Source organism: Anomaloglossus baeobatrachus, chromosome 4, assembly GCF_048569485.1.
Source record: "Anomaloglossus baeobatrachus isolate aAnoBae1 chromosome 4, aAnoBae1.hap1, whole genome shotgun sequence".
Classification (NCBI taxonomy): Eukaryota; Metazoa; Chordata; class Amphibia; order Anura; family Aromobatidae; genus Anomaloglossus; species Anomaloglossus baeobatrachus.
In genome coordinates this window covers 442,473,696-442,494,142 of record NC_134356.1, presented here as the reverse complement: position 1 = coordinate 442,494,142, position 20,447 = coordinate 442,473,696, and the positions used below count along the sequence as shown (strand labels likewise).

Sequence of the window (20,447 nt, the reverse complement as noted above, 5' to 3'; positions counted from 1 at the left end):
CGTACACCCCATGATGTACAGTCCCCCCCCATCGTACACCCTGATGTACAGTCCCCCCCCCATCGTACACCCTGATGTACAGTCCCCCCCCATCGTACACCCTGATGTACAGTCCCCCCCCATCGTACACCCTGATGTACAGTCCCCCCCCCATCGTACACCCTGATGTACAGTCCCCCCCCATCGTACACCCTGATGTACAGTCCCCCCCCCATCGTACACCCTGATGTACAGTCCCCCCCCATCGTACACCCTGATGTACAGTCCCCCCCCCCATCGTACACCCTGATGTACAGTCCCCCCCCCCATCGTACACCCTGATGTACAGTCCCCCCCCCCATCGTACACCCTGATGTACAGTCCCCCCCCCCATCGTACACCCTGATGTACAGTCCCCCCCCCCATCGTACACCCTGATGTACAGTCCCCCCCCCCATCGTACACCCTGATGTACAGTCCCCCCCCCATCGTACACCCTGATGTACAGTCCCCCCCCCCCATCGTACACCCTGATGTACAGTCCCCCCCCCCCATCGTACACCCTGATGTACAGTCCCCCCCCCCCATCGTACACCCTGATGTACAGTCCCCCCCCCCATCGTACACCCTGATGTACAGTCCCCCCCCCCATCGTACACCCTGATGTACAGTCCCCCCCCCCATCGTACACCCTGATGTACAGTCCCCCCCCCCATCGTACACCCTGATGTACAGTCCCCCCCCCCCATCGTACACCCTGATGTACAGTCCCCCCCCCCATCGTACACCCTGATGTACAGTCCCCCCCCCCATCGTACACCCTGATGTACAGTCCCCCCCCCCCCCCATCGTACACCCTGATGTACAGTCCCCCCCCCCCCATCGTACACCCTGATGTACAGTCCCCCCCCCCCCATCGTACACCCTGATGTACAGTTCCCCCCCCCCCCCCATCGTACACCCTGATGTACAGTCCCCCCCCCCATCGTACACCCTGATGTACAGTCCTCCCCCCCCCATCGTACACCCTGATCTACAGTTCTCCATCACAGCCTGAGCCTTGTGGTGCGTTTACCACAACACACGACTTGTGTCTGCTCTGTGGAGGGGTCAGACACTGCCCGCACACCCCAGATGCCATCCTGCCACCCCTCTGAGCTTGATGAGTGCCCCAGCCTCATGCCAGTCATTCCCGATGGGTGATGTGTACAGTAGGTGTATGGCCGTGCTGTAATTGCTGCCAGTATGCGCGGTATTTGTGGTATTTGGGATCTGAGTAGTGTGGAGGATCGGGCAGTGCTGGACTGGGGATGTTTCATTTGGGTCCTGGGCACACAGTGCTGGGCCGTGTAGTCAGGGCCCCGTGCCCAGAGGGAAGGGGACGCTCCTCCATTGCTGACCATTGTGCCTCTTCTGCTGATTTCTGTAGTGAAGAGACTTCCAGCTGTAGGATTTACAGTAATGGCAGCGATCATATTCCTATGGAGCCTCCGCCATATCCCCTCCTATTCCTTACGTAGATCCACACCCTGCTGGAATCACACGTGTAGACTTTTTATGCATTTTTGTGCCAAAGCCATGAGTGGATCCAAAAAGCCGGAAGGTTATACAGCAAAGCGCGGTACTCCTCTCCGTATATCAGACCCGGGGCCGTGTGCTCAGCCTTACCTTTACCTCAGCAATTTTCTGCTGATTATTTATTTATTTATTTATTTATTTATTTATTTATTAGCTTATAAAAAAAAGTCCTGCTTTTCTTGCTTTTTTTCTTTTTTTTTTTTGGGTGTAATATTCCTTTTTATTTACATATGTAATATTTCATGTGTTTTTCCAGCTCTACAGACAAAGCTATGGGAAAACGCAGGAAGCAGGGCTGTTTGTAGCGTGTCTAATGTTTTCTTATTGATTTATAGCCAACATCTGGCTGCAATGCTGATCTTCCTCAGGGAGGTGGTAAAAATTGCATAATTTTTGCCAAAAAAAGGGAAAATGTATGTTCAAACACCTTCCCTGTAATGTAGCGCGTGGTTTATCACAACGTGGCACCTGCCTGTTACAGACCGGACGCACGGACATCACGCTGCAGGTCCTATGTGATGTTCTTCACTGAAAGAAACGTAGAAAAAAGTGAAAAAGGCAAATAAGGCCACAATGAAGCGTAAAAGATACAAATATGGCACATGCCAGTGATACCTTCTGGTTTTAATGCATTGATGACACTCTATTCAACATGAATGTATCCAAATTATCGGCAGAGTGCGGGACCCAAGTCCCCTGCCCGGTCCTAACCGCGGCTGCTGCAAACCCAATAAGCGCCTGTATGATAAAGTAAGAGATGAGCGGACCTGTGGATGTTCGGGTTCAGCCAGACTTTAGTTAAAAGTCTAATATGGGACCCAGACTTGACGCCGATCCGCATATAAGTCAATGAGGACCCGAACTAACGGACTCGACTCAAGTAACAAATATAATGGTAGTCACTGATTGGGCAGTTCAGCTCTCCACCGGCATACAACCAGCCATATACAGAGCATTTCTGGGAGGAGGTAGGGCGTTTTTTTTTTTTTTGAGCACAATCCATCGGAAAACATTGCTTTGACCCCCCACAGTGCGAGCCATTCAGAGGCCGCAGGTGGCCCTCACTGGGCCGAGCACTGAGCGTACCCAAGCACCCTAATGCTTGACTGAGTGGTTAGTATATGGACAGCACCCAAACTTTTTTTTTTCTTAAAACATATTGGGGTTCGAGCCCTGGACACCCAGTGATCTTTCGGGTTTGCTCATCTCTAAAAGCAAGGCCACACTAACGTCACGTCTGTGCCATCTATTAAGTGTATACATTGGGATGCAGGGCACTGAAGCAAACATACAGTGCTGTGTGTATCTATCTATCTGTGTGTATTTTTTGTGGGATGCCACTACATAGTATTTTAGCCGACTACACCCTTCAACTGACCCAACAACAGCTTTTTTTGCCCGCCGTCCAGTGCATTGAGCCCTATGTATGTGTTTGGGAGCTTTCCTGACATGTGCCATAAGTAGGGCTCTCATGTGACCAATATTGTTAGAACGCCTCTTTTTCAGTAGTTCTCATGGAAAATCTTGCCTCCAGGCTACAAGTGTGTAGGTGACTTCCGTTGCCCTTGTAATGCTGATCCGTGTTCTGACAGGTCCAACGATGATCACCCATGGCCCATGTCTCTGTGCGCTGGGCTGTACGATCACAGGTCGCTCCTCTACCGGGTGCAGACTGGCACTATAAACCTGTAGGGCACATTATAACCCCCTATCGCTTCTTGTTGTCATTTTGATACATGACCGGGGAGGATTCTGTACGCGCGGTCCTGATGTCGGAGAGCTGATGGCATACACTAGGCCAGGCAGGCACATGCTGTGTGATTGATGTGGTGCATCTTGCCAGACGTTAGACGCTCTTCCTTACGCCTCTTCTTGGCTTACTTACAATATTTTGCACCAAATTAATGGCGCATGCCGTTAATAAATCTGGCACATTTCACCGCTCTGTTTAACCACGTCCTCCTCCTTTTACGCTGCACACCTCTGAGCTACATTTAGCACACTGTTTTATTTTCATTGTGCCAGCCTATAATTGGCATGCGTAGGCTCGGAAAAGCCTTGTGTTTATTTTCTAAATGAAGGATGGAGATCAGCGTGAAGCACATTCCGGGCAGAGATCATCGCTGCTATGGAGTGGATTCGGATAAAGCTTGGCCTACCCGCACGGCCGGTGCGGGAACATCTGTCGCTGCAATCTGCCCCTGACCCAGATCGGACACCAGTGGTCACAGTCTGCAGCCTCACATGTGCGCATTGTCCTCTGTAACACATGGGTATTGTCATTTTCTACAAGCCAGTGATCGCATGTCCAGGAAGAGGTTAACCAGAGCCTTTCTGTTTGTAGCACAAAGCTCTTTTCATCTTGTGGGACGATGACATTTTCACATGACGGGAGACAACCCCAGGATATCCCATAACGGGAAAGTGCAAGCTCCATCATTGAGTCATGATCTGCGGCACCTCGGAATATCTGTGATGGTGGAATGCATTATGGTCTGTTATTATCATCAGTGAGTCACAAAGTGCCCCCTCTAATGATGATACCACCCTGTGTCATTCCACATTACTTTGGGGTGTACATATTTAAGAAGAGCTGGTGCCTGACATTTTCTGAGTGCTGTCTATTTATGCCAGCAACATTCCTATGGCTTAAAGGGGTTTTCTCATCCTGTAACTGGGCTCTGAAAGCCTCATCCATCAGTTGACACATTCTGAAAATGATTGGCCATGTCCTCAAATCCAGCAAAATGGAAAGGGTTTGTTGTTAGTAGGTCCATCTGGTGCCCTGGGCTTTATAGCATGGTTGTTAGTGGGTCTGTCTGGGTGCCCTGGGCTTTACGGGCAGGATTGTTAGTGGGTCTTTCTATGTGTCCTGGGCATTATGGGTAGGGTTCTTAGTGAGTAACCTGGGCATTACGGATAAGGTTGTTAGTGGTCTGTCTGGGTGCCCTTAGCATTATGGGCAGGATTGTTAGTGGGTCCGTCTGGGTGTCCTGGGCATTATGGCAGGGTTGTTAGTGGGTCTGTGTGGGTGTTTTAGGCACTACGGCATGGTTGTTAGTGGGTCTCTGTGGGTGTCCTGGGCATTATGGATAGGGTTCTTAGTGAGTGCCCTGGGCATAATGGACAGGATTGTTAGTGGGTCTGTCTGGGTGCCATTAGCATTATGGGTAGGGTTGTTAATGGGTCTGTCTGGGTGTCCTGGGCATTATGGGTAGGATTGTTAGTGGGTCGGTCTGGGTGTCCTGGGCATTATGGTTAGAGTTCTTAGTGGGTAACCTAGGCATTACGGGCAGGATTGTTAGTGGGTCCATCTGGGCATTACCGGTAGGGTTCTTAGTGTGTAACCTAGGTATTACAGGCAGGGTTGTTACTGGGTCTGTCTGGGTGCCTTTGGCATTACGGGAAGGGTTCACTTATTGGGCAGGTTGTGGAGCAGTCTATACCAATCACTGGATTCCAGCTGACCTTGTTCACCGTTGATGAGGACAGTAGTGATCCCCCACTTCTAGGTGGGCACACTTATTTTTGTTACTCTGGGTGATCACACCTCATGTCCTCCGGACACTGTAGAGGCGGCTTTCTTTGCCATGTTGCAGTTATGTTTGGCGTTGGTTGGATCACACTTGGAGCCATAGTTTAGTTTTTCCCATTTGCTCCTTGCCTCTCTCTTTACATTATAGCGTACATATATACGATATATGTATTGAATACACTGATATAAACTACCCGTAATGCTGACTTCCCTCTGTACATAATCTGTTTACTTCTTGTTAGTATTTGCATAGTATGATGCAGTTAGTTGTAAATCAGGTTGAGGCACATGGCTTAGTGACCTGGCCTTAGAGGGTCACTGCAGCTTAAAGAAGAACTTTAACAATTTTTTATCTTCATAATTTAATAGTACCAGTGAAGATAAGAAACTATGTAATATTATCAGAGCAATGTATTCCTTTCTCTTCCTGAACTGATCTTATTTTACTTGTAAAACCTGTCTTCAGTGTGTACAGATTTCTCCCATTGCTGAGATAGGATGTGACAGTTGGTGCTCATAAGGTTCAATGGAGAAGGAAAACAACCCGTACAGTTTAGGCTTTATTAATGTACTGAGGAGGAGCTCTCCAAGAATGTAATTTATTCCTCTAAATATATGATCACTGGGCGTCCGACTTCTAGGATCCCCCCAAGTCATGAGATTAAGGCTGTACCCCAACAGTATAAAAAATTGGTCTGATTTATTTTTTCTGTCACTTACCATCCATATGCAATCCGTTCTCTTTTACAGTAATTAATTATTTACAGGACCATTTACAGTTTCCTATGATACAGTTTTGTATGTGTAAAAAATAGGATGCTGTAATACAGGCATTGGCGTCCCCACACTGTCCTGCTGCCCACCCCCAGTGGGGATGTTGGCGCTGTCACCCTCCTGGTCGCTCAGCAATGGCTGCTCCGTCTCCATTCTCTGCCGCCACTCCTGGGGCCTACACACGCTGCACGGGCCTCCTGGGATCTCTTCTAGGGCGCCTGCACCTGTCTATATGTTGCTAATTGTCAGGTCCCTTGTCTTGCTGCTGTATTGCTGTGTGCCGCATTACTCATACCGCCAGTGTTTCATTACCTGACTTAACCACTGCTGCAGCTATCCATGCCAGCTGTATCTGCTGAACCCGCTGCTGCAGCTATCCATACCAGCTGTATCCGCTAAACCCGCTGCCGCAACTATCCATGCCAGCTGTATCCGCTGAACCCGCTGCTGCAACTATCCATGCCAGCTGTATCCGCTGAACCCGCTGCCGCAACTATCCATGCCAGCTCTCTCCGTTGAACCCGCTGCCGCAACTATCCATGCCAGCTGTATCCACTGAACCCACTACTGCAGCTATCCATGCCAGCTGTATCCACTGAACCCACTACTGCAGCTATCCATGCCAGCTGTATCCGCTGAACCCACTACTGCAGCTATCTATGCCAGCTGTATCCGCTGAACCACTGCTGCAGCTATCCATGCCAGCTGTATCCGCTGAACCACTGCTGCAGCTATCCATGCCAGCTGTATCCGCTGAACCACTGCTGCAGCTATCCATGCCAGCTGTATCCGCTGAACCACTGCTGCAGCTATCCATGCCAGCTGTATCCGCTGAACCACTGCTGCAGCTATCCATGCCAGCTGTATCCGCTGAACCACTGCTGCAGCTATCCATGCCAGCTGTATCCGCTGAACCACTGCTGCAGCTATCCATGCCAGCTGTATCCGCTGAACCACTGCTGCAGCTATCCATGCCAGCTGTATCCGCTGAACCACTGCTGCAGCTATCCATGCCAGCTGTATCCGCTGAACCACTGCTGCAGCTATCCATGCCAGCTGTATCCGCTGAACCCACTACTGCAGCTATCCATGCCAGCTGTATCCGCTGAACCCACTACTGCAGCTATCTATGCCAGCTGTATCCGCTGAACCACTGCTGCAGCTATCCATGCCAGCTGTATCCGCTGAACCACTGCTGCAGCTATCCATGCCAGCTGTATCCGCTGAACCACTGCTGCAGCTATCCATGCCAGCTGTATCCGCTGATCCCGCTGCCGCAGCTATCCATGCCAGCTGTATCCGCTGATCCCGCTGCCGCAACTATCCATGCCAGCTGTATCCGCTGATCCCGCTGCCGCAACTATCCATGCCAGCTGTATCCGCTGATCCCGCTGCCGCAACTATCCATGCCAGCTGTATCCGCTGATCCCGCTGCCGCAACTATCCATGCCAGCTGTATCCGCTGATCCCGCTGCCGCAACTATCCATGCCAGCTGTATCCGCTGATCCCGCTGCCGCAACTATCCATGCCAGCTGTATCCGCTGATCCCGCTGCCGCAACTATCCATGCCAGCTGTATCCGCTGAACCTGCTGCTGCAACTCTCCATGCCAAGTGAACCTGCTTCTGCATTCTCCTCTGTGCCTGCCACATCAGCCATCCCAGCTGCATCTGCCATTACAGAGGCAGTCAGTATCCGTACCTCTGGTGCCAACTGCTGAGGTGCTGAGATCCCCTGACGGCAACCTACCAGCACAAGCCTATCCCCACCTCCTGGTATAGTGACATCTTGGTAGCCGTTCAGGTACGCTCTTCCAGGTCAGAGATTGGTGCCTTGGTAGATCCACTCCCCGCTTGCACCCACGAGCGTTATAGATGCCATACTGTAGCATCCCATATATTATTATTTTTTTTTTTTTTGTTGTATTTCTCGTTCCCATAGACGTGAGCCTCATCTGATTTCAGAATCCAATTATAGCATCCTGCAATTTTTTGTTTTCGCAGCCAGGTACTGTAAGTGAAATAAACTGGTCATCAGCCCTGCCCCATTGAGTAACGAGTCAGTGGGCTATACTATAAAAAATCCGATCTATACACTCGTATGCACGAGCCGTGAGGGTCTTATCACTGGAGTGGTAGTGCAAATTCTGACCACCCAGGGCTCAGAGGGATGGGACCATTGTTATGATCAGTTTGTTGCACCCAGAACCATTATACATTTATTACCTATTCTAGAATATACAGTACATCAAACAAAGCCAGATGCCCTCATTCCTGTGATGGAGGCAAAAAAAATACATATGGGTTTTTTTTTATTTTTTTTATATAGGCTACCATATTATATTATTAAAAAAATAAAATAAAAATCAAACAGACAGTTGCAGTCTGAAATGCTAAAGCATGCAAACAATGAATGCAAGAATATAGATCTGCATCACTGCTTGAGGAAATCAATCTACGCCATTACCGCCCTATACAGTGGCATATGCCAGCCTGTGTATGTCCCCTTCTGATGTATACGTCTGACTCACTATGTAAACACATTGTGGACGTGCCCATATTTTGACTTTTATAGGTGACGTTACAGAAAGTAATGTGACGGACGCAGCTAATCCCGATCTCGCTGTCTGGGGAGGCTTGTGTCGTCGTGATTGCTAGGTCAGAGCTTGAGCCAAATTCTTTCGTTTCATAGTGTTCATTAGTATGACCCGTATGCATGTCACAGACAGTCCTTGGTATAATGAGGTTGTTTCACACTGCCATAACCTGCCCTTATAACAGTACCCATTAATCTCTTTATGTTCTAACCTTCCGCTGCTCCTTTATAGTGGTGTGATTCAGAAGAAGAGCAGTTGGGGGGGGGGGGGGGGGGCAGCTGTTGTGACCTCATTGTATCGTTTGGGTAGAGGTATTTACTTTCAGTATCTTGATCCTTTTTTTTTGGGATTCTTAATGATCATTTTTGTGCATTGTTCTCCATTTCCCTGAGTCACATGGGTTCTGCTAGTGAGTGACACATCCCACTCTGCGGCCGTTTGTCACATAGCATATACTGAGGCGATGGAGCTTTCGAGGCCAGCACTAATGGGTGAGTTTGTAGAAGTGTGTGTGTGTGTGTATGTGTGTAATATATATATATAAAATATAATATATATATATATATATATATATATATATATATATTAGTCTCAGCAGGCCTTCATGGTAAGATAGCTGCTAGGAAACCACTGCTAAGGAAAGGTAACAAGCAGAAGAGACTTGTTTGGGCTAAAGAACACAAGGAATGGACATTAGACCAGTGGCAATCTGTGCTTTGGTCTGATGAGTCCAAATTTGAGATCTTTGCATCCAACCACCGTGTCTTTGTAGAAAAGGTGAACGGATGGACTCTACATGGCTGGTTCCCACCGTGAAGCATGGAGGAGGAGGTGTGATGGTGTGGGGGTGCTTTGCTGGTGACACTGTTGGGGATTTATTCAAAATTGAAGGCATACAGAACCAGCATGCCTACCACAGCATCTTGCAGCGGCGTGCTATTCCATCCGGTTTGCGTTTAGTTGGACCATCATTTCTTTTTCAACAGGACAATGACCCCAACACACCTCCAGGCTGTGTAAGGGCTATTTGACTAAGAAGGAGACGGATGGGGTGCTACGCCAGATGACCTGGTCTCCAGTCACCAGACCTGAACCAATCGAGATGGTTTGGGGTGAGCTGGACCGCAGAGTGAAGGCAAAAGGGTCAACAAGTGCTAAGCATCTCTGGGAACTCCTTCAAGACTGTTGGAAAACCATTTCCGGTGACTACCTCTTGAAGCTCATCAATAGAATGCCAAGAGTGTGCAAAGCAGTAATCAAAGCAAAAGGTGGCTACTTTGAAGAACCTAGAATATAAGACATATTTTCAGTTGTTTCACACTTTTTTGTTAAGTATTTCATTCCACATGTTTTCATTCATAGTTTTGATGCCTTCAATGTGAATCTACAATTTAGGGTCCTGAAAATAAAAAAAACTCTTTGAATGAGAAGGTGCGTCCAAACTTTTGGTGTGTGTGTGTGTGTGTGTGTGTGTATATGTGTATATATGTATGTGTATGTATATGTATATATAATATATATATATATATATATATATATATATATATATATATATATATATATATATGTATGTATATGTGTATGTATGTAAAATATATAAAATTGCATACATACATACAGATGTGTGTGTTTTATAATTTTACAGAAAATGAGCAGCACGTTCCTACTGATTTGGGACAATGCCTCCACAACCTATATGTAGGTTTTTGCAGAACTACAATGGTGGCCGCTGTCTATTGGAGATAAGTGGCAGCGGTGGTCCTTTTTCCCCCAGATCCATGCTTCTCTTCAGGTTCTCACTTTCCTTGCAGACGTTGCTCTCCCATTCATCCGGGTGAGGCTTGGGAAATCCATACGCTGCTGATAAATCCCCATGTCATAACTTGTTCAGTATTAACAAAAGCAAACACTGACTTTTTGTTACTCCCATATTAATTTGCTGCCAATTTTTGAACAATTTGTATCACACATGGCCGTTAGATATTTAATGCAGCCACATGTAACTTTTTTTTTTGGCAGGGGTTAGCAAATTAAAATTTCCTTTTGTAACTCAACCACAAACCTCAGGGTCATGGAATACGGCATCCTAGGAGATAGTATATCTCGTCATCACGATCTGCAAACTCCGCACTGGTGCTGACCACAAGTATGTGTTGGGATTATTTTATGGTTACTGGTAGATTAGTCTTTAATGCTTAAAATGGCTTGAAATCTTCTTTCCTTCATAGACGGAGCCGGTGATTACTGCCAGGAATGGGCTTGGGTAGAGCTGCTCCATCCATGTGTCATTGTCGGAGGGTGGGACGCATTCTGAGGACCATGTGTCAGTTCCTCCTGTCACTTCTGAGCTTTTGTGAAGGCATAGACTGTCTGCCTTTGTCTGTGTGTGGGGGATGTGACGTGCCAAGCCGCTTTTGTAAGGGGACATATGGGAAGGGCTCTCTGTTCTGTCACTGAGAAGCCGTATTCATGTCTCCACTACTAACACAACCCTTCTCAGCAATACAAAATCTATTATGACTCGTTCTATCAAGTCAACGGTGGCCTTCTGAGAGGGAACCAAAACTGGGACTTTATTGCCTTAGAGGTCTCTGTATTGCTAGTAGTTCCTGTTAACACTGTGCCTGGTATTGTGAAGGAAGCTAACACAATGGTGACATGAAGCATTTCAGTTTCTGTCTCACTGGACAACTCCATAAAGAACCATAGAAGATCAAACGGTCTATGTATGTAGTCCGTAAAAGCATCCTTCAAAGAGATCCCATTACTTCCCGAACATTAGACCTTGTATCCTCAGGTCCTTCACTGACAGTGCTGCTGACCAAAGCTGATTACCATTGATTGACCCACATCGTCCCCGTCCTCTGGACCCGGCTGGCTCGCACCCATTTATCGATCCTACAGTATGTTTTTTATAATAAATTGTGGAACTATGATTTAGTCCTCAGTGGTGAGCCACGTGTTAATAGTCATTTACTAGTACAGGCTAAAATCTGGCTGCCGTGCTTCTCTCCTTCAGGCCCCAGCTGCTGAACTGGCAGTGCCCGAGCTCTTGTATGGCTGTACAGGGAGCCATGTGTGCTCCTACCGGGAACAGCTGTAGGGTGAGGAAGCACGTGCCTCGCATGACTATGATATGGAGGCACATACAATTCATTCTTTATGGCAATCATTTTAGCTTACCACAATATTTTTTTCATAGGTTATTTTTTTTTTTTGGCAACAATTATATCTATTAATTTTTGGTATATTATGGTAGATCTGAAAAGCCACGCCAGCATCTTTTTATGATTGGCATCTCTAAATTTGAGAGTGAATATTTGTCCTTAGGTTTACGCGTATATGTGCATGCTGTGTTCTGGTTTTGACAACAAAACTGCACCCTCTGCTAGACTTTGACTGTAAACACTGCGCTTGACAAAAAAGAGCGGTAAAAATGCATACGTTTTTGTTAATGTGCTTTTTAAATCAGAAAATGATAGGATGTTTGATAGAAAGAGATAACAGAATCGCTTGATAAAGGGATAGCTAGCTTTTTTTTTTTTTTTAAATATACAGCACATCTGGAGGCTGCAACCCTAAGCTGTCTGCTGTACCTTGACTAGTTATGAAAAATAGAGGTGAACCCACTTTTTTTTTTTTTTTTATATGATGTGGGGTCCCCCAATTTTTCTAAAGACAGCCAAGGTACAGCAGACATCTGGGGGTTGATATTATTAGGGTGGGAAAGGCCATTGTTATTTGTCCCTTTACAGCCTAACAATAGCAGCCGAGAACCATCCTATAAGATGCGTCAATTCTGGTGCTGGGCCTGGCTCTTCCCATTGCCCTGGTGCGGTGGCGATCGGAGTAATACGGAGTTAATAACAGCCCACAGCTGCTACTAAGCCTTAGATTAGTGGTGGCAGGCATCTATGAGACACCCCCCCCCCCCATCACTAATCTGTAAGCGAAAGTAAATAAACACAAACACCCAAAAAATTCTTTATTTGAAATAAAAGCCAAAAAAGTACCCTCTTTTCACCACTTTATTACCCCCAGTCACAGTTGATCGCAGAATATTTATTTAGGAGGAAATATTTCAGGGACCTGACTTGTTAAATTTGTGATATCCTATTATAGTGCCACGTTCAAACTCAGCAAGCTCTTTAGAAAGACCCATTCTTTCACAGACTGCATGGCTATGTTCTGTAATTTTTTCATCAGATATACTCAAATTGTCTCTTCAGGGAGGAAGAAGCAAACTCTAGCACCACCTATTGGAAGTAGCAATCCTAAAAGTCAAAAGTGGCCCTTTAATAAACCTTGTCATATGACCTAGGATTTATGCTAGATCAGAACCTCAATTTGCAGACACTGTGTTTCGGGATGATTGTCCCTCGTCAGTGCAGAGTATGAGATCTGATCTCATGACATGAGAGAAGCTCTACTGGGGTCTAAGGGGAAAACTTTTTTCCTTGCAGACATTGACCGATTTTTATGAACAAAATGCAAAGTGAATGAACCAAAGATAAATCTAAATCCAATTGATATTTGATGTGACCACACTTTCTTTTCAAACAGCAGCAATTGTGCTATATTCACTTTCACACCGTTTGTGAAGGAACTGGCCAAGGAGGTTGTTCCAAACATCTTAGGGGCACTTGCACAATACGACATCGCAGGTGCGATGTCGGTGGGGTCAAATTGAAAGTGACGCACATCTGGCGTCGCAGGCGATATCTTAGTTTGTAAAGCCTTTTTGATACGATTAACGAGCGCAAAATCATCGTAATCGTATCATCGGTGTAGCGTCGGTCATTTCCATAATTTGGAAATGATCGATGTTACGATGTTGTTCCTCGTTCCTGCGGCACCACACATCGCTGTGTGTGAAGCCGCACGCAGGAGCGAGGAACATCACCTTACCTGCGTCCTGCGGCTCACGCTAGCTATGCGGAAGGAAGGAGGTGGGCGGGATGTTTATGTCCCGCTCATCTCCGCCCCTCCGCTTCTATTGGCCGCCTGCCCTGTGATGTCGCTATGAAGCCGCACGACCCGCCCCCTTAAGGAGGCAGGTCGCTGACCAGAGCAATGTCGCAGGGCAGGTGAGTGCATGTGAAGCTGGCATAGCGATAATGTTCGCTACACCAGCTATCACCATGATATCACTGCTGCGACGGGGGCGGGGACTATCGCGCTCGGCATCGCAAGCATCGGCTTGCGATGTCGTAGTGTGCAAAGTGCCCCTTAGAGCTCTCATTGTTGTAGCGTTGCACAAATACTTTGTCACTTCATGTAACCCCAGACCGGCTCGATGATGTTGAGATCAGAGCCCTCTGGGGAGCATATCATCATTTCCAGAACTCCTTGTTCTTCTTTACTTTAATTCTTAATGACATTGGCTCATGATGGATAATGATCTGCCTGCATTGAAGGCATCAATAATCCTGACCAAATCCCCAACTCCACTTGCTCAAATGCAGTCATAAACATGCAAGGGACCTCCATCATGCTTGACTGTTGCCTGTAGACACTCATTATTGTACCACTCTTGAGTGCCTTGATGAAGAAACTACCTTCTGTTACTGCCAAATATTTGTCATTTTGTCTTATCGGATCAGAGCACCTGCTTCCATTTTTTTTTTTTTTTTGCACATCTGTTCCTATGTTGTGCATAGTTTAGTTGCTTGGCCTGTTTTCCATTTTGAAGGAATGGCTTTTTGCCAGCAATTCTTCCATGAATGCCACTAGTAGTCACTCTTCCCTGAACAGTAGATTGGTGTAGCTGGTCCCCAGGGGTTCTTGCCCGTTCTGAGCTGATGGCACAGTGGGACATCTTCCAATTTCGAAGAGTAGTAAGCATGATTTGTTTTTCATCTGTTACACAAATTTTCTTTGGTCAATCACTACTTCTGTGGTCTTCAGTGTTGCTCATTTTTTGGGTGATTCTTTAAAAGAGCTTGAACAAGACATTTTGAAACCTTAACCTGGGACAGACCTGGGCAAGGGGCGGCCCGCGGGCCACATCCGGCCCGCCTACTCTCTGTGACCGGCCCGCCTGGCTCAGGGCGTCCTTGCTGGCCGGTCAGTGATGAGAGCAATCTGACCTGTTGTCCGGAGCTCCAGGCTCCGGGAGGCGCGTGGTCAGATTGCCCTCATCAGTGCCCGGGCAAATGCCGGGGCCCTGGAGAGCCGGGGGGGCTCACTCGGCCTCGTCAGTTCTGGTGCCCCTTGGCCGGGGCCCACTCGCCTTAGTTCTGCTTCCCCGGGCCGAGTTCCGGGGACCGCAGTCTTTGGCAGGAATCTGCAGTGCCGTCCCTTTAAGGAGCAAAGACTTCCTGGTTGAACTTAATCTGTGGGTGGAGCTACCGGCCGGCGTCCTGCTCATCCCACAGATGAGAGTTGCAGTGCCAGCCAGCGACCCCCAGCACAGTGCTTCTTTCCTGCTCTGTGTGGGCCCCCTCTCCACCGTGACCTGAGCGGTATGTGCCCTCCCCACCCCCCGATTTATGGGCCCTGGTGAGCTGTATGGGCTCTTCTCCCCCTCCTAGGTGTATGCCCTGCCCCCCCCTCTCCCCGGTGCCGTATGTGCTGGGCCCCAGAGCCGCGTGTGTGTCTGTCTGTATGTATATATGTAGCAGAGCTATGTGTGTATGTATGTATGTATGTATGTATGTATGTATGTATATATGTAGCAGAGCTATGTATGTATATATGTAGCAGAGCTATGTATGTATATATGTAGCAGAGCTATGTATGTATATATGTAGCAGAGCTATGTGTGTATGTACAGTTAGGTCCAGAAATATTTGGACAGTGACACAATTTTCCCGAGTTGGGCTCTGCATGCCACCACATTGGATTTGAAATGAAACCTCTACAACAGAATTCAAGTGCAGATTGTAACGTTTAATTTGAAGGTTTGAACAAAAATATCTGATAGAAATTGTAGGAATTGTACACATTTCTTTACAAACACTCCACATTTTAGGAGGTCAAAAGTAATTGGACAAATAAACCAAACCCAAACAAAATATTTTTATTTTCAATATTTTGCTGCGAATCCTTTGGAGGCAATCACTGCCTTAAGTCTGGAACCCATGGACATCACCAAACGCTGGGTTTCCTCCTTCTTAATGCTTTGCCAGGCCTTTACAGCCGCAGCCTTCAGGTCTTGCTTGTTTGTGGGTCTTTCCGTCTTAAGTCTGGATTTGAGCAAGTGAAATGCATGCTCAATTGGGTTAAGATCTGGTGATTGACTTGGCCATTGCAGAATGTTCCACTTTTTTGCACTCATGAACTCCTGGGTAGCTTTGGCTGTATGCTTGGGGTCATTGTCCATCTGTACTATGAAGCGCCGTCCGATCAACTTTGCGGCATTTGGCTGAATCTGGGCTGAAAGTATATCCCGGTACACTTCAGAATTCATCCGGCTACTCTTGTCTGCTGTTATGTCATCAATAAACACAAGTGACCCAGTGCCATTGAAAGCCATGCATGCCCATGCCATCACGTTACCTCCACCATGTTTTACAGAGGATGTGGTGTGCCTTGGATCATGTGCCGTTCCCTTTCTTCTCCAAACTTTTTTCTTCCCATCATTCTGGTACAGGTTGATCTTTGTCTCATCTGTCCATAGAATACTTTTCCAGAACTGAGCTGGCTTCATGAGGTGTTTTTCAGCAAATTTAACTCTGGCCTGTCTATTTTTGGAATTGATGAATGGTTTGCATCTAGATGTGAACCCTTTGTATTTACTTTCATGGAGTCTTCTCTTTACTGTTGACTTAGAGACAGATACACCTACTTCACTGAGAGTGTTCTGGACTTCAGTTGATGTTGTGAACGGGTTCTTCTTCACCAAAGAAAGTATGCGGCGATCATCCACCACTGTTGTCATCCGTGGACGCCCAGGCCTTTTTGAGTTCCCAAGCTCACCAGTCAATTCCTTTTTTCTCAGAATGTACCCGACTGTTGATTTTGCTACTCCAAGCATGTCTGCTATCTCTCTGATGGATTTTTTCTTTTTTTTCAGCCTCAGGATGTTCTGCTTCACCTCAATTGAGAGTTCCTTAGACCGCATGTTGTCTGGTCACAGCAACAGCTTCCAAATGCAAAACCACACACCTGTAATCAACCCCAGACCTTTTAACTACTTCATTGATTACAGGTTAACGAGGGAGACGCCTTCAGAGTTAATTGCAGCCCTTAGAGTCCCTTGTCCAATTACTTTTGGTCCCTTGAAAAAGAGGAGGCTATGCATTACAGAGCTATAATTCCTAAACCCTTTCTCCGATTTGGATGTGAAAACTCTCATATTGCAGCTGGGAGTGTGCACTTTCAGCCCATATTATATATATAATTGTATTTCTGAACATGTTTTTGTAAACAGCTAAAATAACAAAACTTGTGTCACTGTCCAAATATTTCTGGACCTAACTGTATGTAGCAGTGCTATGTGTGTATGTAGCAGTGCTATGTGTGTATGTATGTAGCAGAGCTGTGTGTGTCTGTAGCAGAGCTATGTGTGTCTGTATGTAGCAGAGCTATGTGTGTCTGTATGTAGCAGAGCTATGTGTGTCTGTATGTAGCAGAGCTATGTGTGTCTGTATGTAGCAGAGCTATGTGTGTCTGTGCAATGCAGGCAGAGGTGCTGCAAATGTCTTTGCACTAGTGGGACTATAGCAAAGTCCAATAGCCACGTTTAGGATGCCACTAGGTACACTGAGTGTTTGCTAGTATGTAGCAGAGCTATGTGTGTATGTAGCAGTGCTATGTGTGTCTGTATGTAGCAGAGCTATGTGTGTCTGTATGTAGCAGAGCTATGTATGTAGCAGAGCTATGTGTGTATGTATGTAGCAGAGCTATGTATGTAGCAGAGCTATGTGTGTATGTATGTAGCAGAGCTATGTGATGTATGTATACAGAGCTATGTGTGTCTGTAGCAGAGCTATGTGTCTGTATGTAGCAGTGCTATGTGTGTCTGTATGTAGCAGTGCTATGTGTGTCTGTATGTAGCAGAGCTATGTGTGTATGTATGTATGTAGCAGAGCTGTGTGTATGTATGTATGTAGCAGAGCTATGTGTGTCTGTATCAGAGCTATGTGTGTCTGTAGCAGAGCTATGTGTGTCTGTATGAATGCAGCAGAGCTGTGTGTCTGTAGGCATGTATAATGTGTATATGTATGTCAGTGTATATGGCTGTATAGATGTGTCCGTTCAATATGTATTTTTGTGAGTTTGTCTTTAAATATGTATGTGTACGTATGTGTGTCTGCGTGTTGATGGGGCCCACTGGGACTCTTCCGCCCGGGGCCCACAAAAACCTGGAGCCGGCCCTGACCCTCATCACACACTGCGTGTCGGGTAGGAAACAGAGGACAGATCCTGAAGCTCCGCACAGTGTAGGCAGCGGAACGCAGGAATCTCTCCTGTGTTCCTTGCCCGACACTTTTCTCTGTGACACACGCGCGCCCTGATATCGTCAGTACGGCGCGCGTGTGTCATTTGAAAAGTTCCCGCCCGGCAGGAGAAGCTGCAGAGGCGGGGGCCGTATGGAGAGAGGCAGCGGCGGGGTTTCCTAGGAATACAGAGTCGGCGCAGCCTGGCCATGTGAAGGAGAAGCAGCTCAGCGGGGGGCTCGTACGGAGGTGTCTGAGGACGGGAACGATAAGAAGAGAGGTGAGTGGTTACTAGTAACCTGCGGGGACAATGGGGGCGGGCAGGCGGGGGGCTGGGGGAGAGGGGTAACTTTTGACAAATATTTGGGGTGTAGTGGTTTAGTATATGGGAATGTAGTTTTACAGGTGTGGTATATGGGGGTGTGTAGTGGTGTAGTATAATATAGGTGTATATAGGAGTAGTATAATACTACACCCCTATATACACCTGTATTATACTACACCCCTATATACACCTGTATTATACTACACCCCTATATACACCTGTATTATACTACACCCCTATATACACCTGTATTATACTACACCCCTATATACACCTGTATTATACTACACCGCTATATACACACCTGTATTATACTACACCCCTATATAAACACCTGTATTATACTACACCACTACACCCCTATATACACCTGTATTATACAGGTGTATATAGGGGTGTAGTATAATACAGGTGTATATAGGGGTGTAGTGGTGTAGTATATTACAGGTGTATATGGGGTGTAGTGGTGTAGTATATTACAGGTGTAGTGGTGTAGTATAATACAGGTGTTTATAGGGGTGTAGTATAATACAGGTGTAGTATATAGGAGTGTAGTATAATACAAATGTAGTATATAGGGGTGTAGTGATGTAGTATAATACAAGTGTAGTATATAGGGGTGTAGTGATGTAGGTTATCACAGGTGTAGTATATAGTGATGTGCTGCAGTTTATTACAGGTGTAGTATATAGTGATGTAGCATATTACAGGTGTATATAGGGGTATAGTGATGTAATATATAGTGGTATAGTATATAGAGGTGTAGTTTATTACAGGTGTAGTGTATACTGATGTATATTACAGGTGTATGTGTGTATGTATGTGTAATATATATATATATATATATACACATATATATACTGTGGCGTGTATAATATATATATATATATATATATATATATATATATATATATATATATATATTATACACGCACAGTATATATGTGTGTGTGTGTATGTATGTATATATATATATATATATATATATATATATATATATATATATATATATATATATATATATATATATATATATATATATATATATATATATATATATATATAACCGAGTTAATTATATTAGTCCGGCCCTCTAAAACCATCCCAATTTCTCATGCGGGCCCCATGGGAAGATTAATTGCCCACCCCTGACCTGGGAGATACCTCGCTGATGTAGTATAACTACCATTGTGCCTTGTTGCTGTGCTCAGTCTTGTCGTGGTGTATGACCTCTGACATGAAACTGTCCTTTACAACCTCACTTTTGTAGCTGAGTTTGGCTGTTCCTCATCCAGTTTTATACACAGCTGTTTCAGTTTCAGTTAGAGAATCTGACCTTATTACTAAACACCCTGCCCAACGAGCTTTTTATACTGCCTGACACCTAAACATATCTTTATAAAGTCCTTATTTCATAGGTAAATTAGGCCTTTTGACTAGTGGATGGGGCATATTAGTTCCTCAGACTAGTCTGTCCTCTCCACATGTTATCTCGCCCCTGTGGGCATGATAATATTATTTACAGTGAGCCAGCGTCATCACCAGGTCTCTGCAGATCCCGCGCATGCACACGGTTCCTTCACTTCTTGCGCCTCTGAAGCCTAGGGAACACTTCCCTGCTAGAGAGATACACTGCACATCTCTGGAAGTTAGAGTAGACGGCCGTTTCACTTCTGATCATGCGCAGTTCGCCTCTCTGTAGCCGGCTTCAGAGACGCAATGATGTTACATTTACAGGATTTGCAGAGAGCTGCTGATGTAGCTGGCTCTCTACAAATCATGTTACCGTGCCCAAAGGGGCAAGCTAACATGCGGAGAGGGCCAACGAGTCTGGGGAACCAATGCTCCATCAACTAGGACTATATAAAGAACTTCTTTTTTCAATATGCGCTTAGGTGTCAGGCAATATAAAGGACTGGTTATGCAGGGCATTTAGTAATATATAAATGCTGGTGGGTGCTAGGGCACGGTGGACCTTAAAGTGCACCAATCACCAGGATTTTCCTATATAACCTAAAGCCAGTGCTATACTGACACTATCATGCTGATTCTATACATAACTGTAGTGGTCAGCTCGGATGTTTAGGTTTTGAAACACAAGCAAGTAAAGTTTGTAACCTGAGCAGCTTTTTGAATTACAGCAGCTAATAACTAGGGTTCATGTTTATACGGCTTCCTAACCCCCTGGCTGTACATCTTCCCTCTGTTCTTTATACTGAATTTATTATAGAATCGTTTTACTAAGTGGCTAGAAGGACCTGTGCTGATGTCATACCC

The 20,447-nt window shown here is 46.1% G+C and overlaps 1 protein-coding gene across 5 annotated transcripts in view; it reads left to right on the top strand.

Annotated features, from left to right (window-relative positions):
• The window catches only part of MYO9A (myosin IXA), a 235,568-nt gene that overhangs the window by 6,517 nt on the left and 208,604 nt on the right, over nt 1-20,447 (top strand). The window lies entirely within an intron of this gene.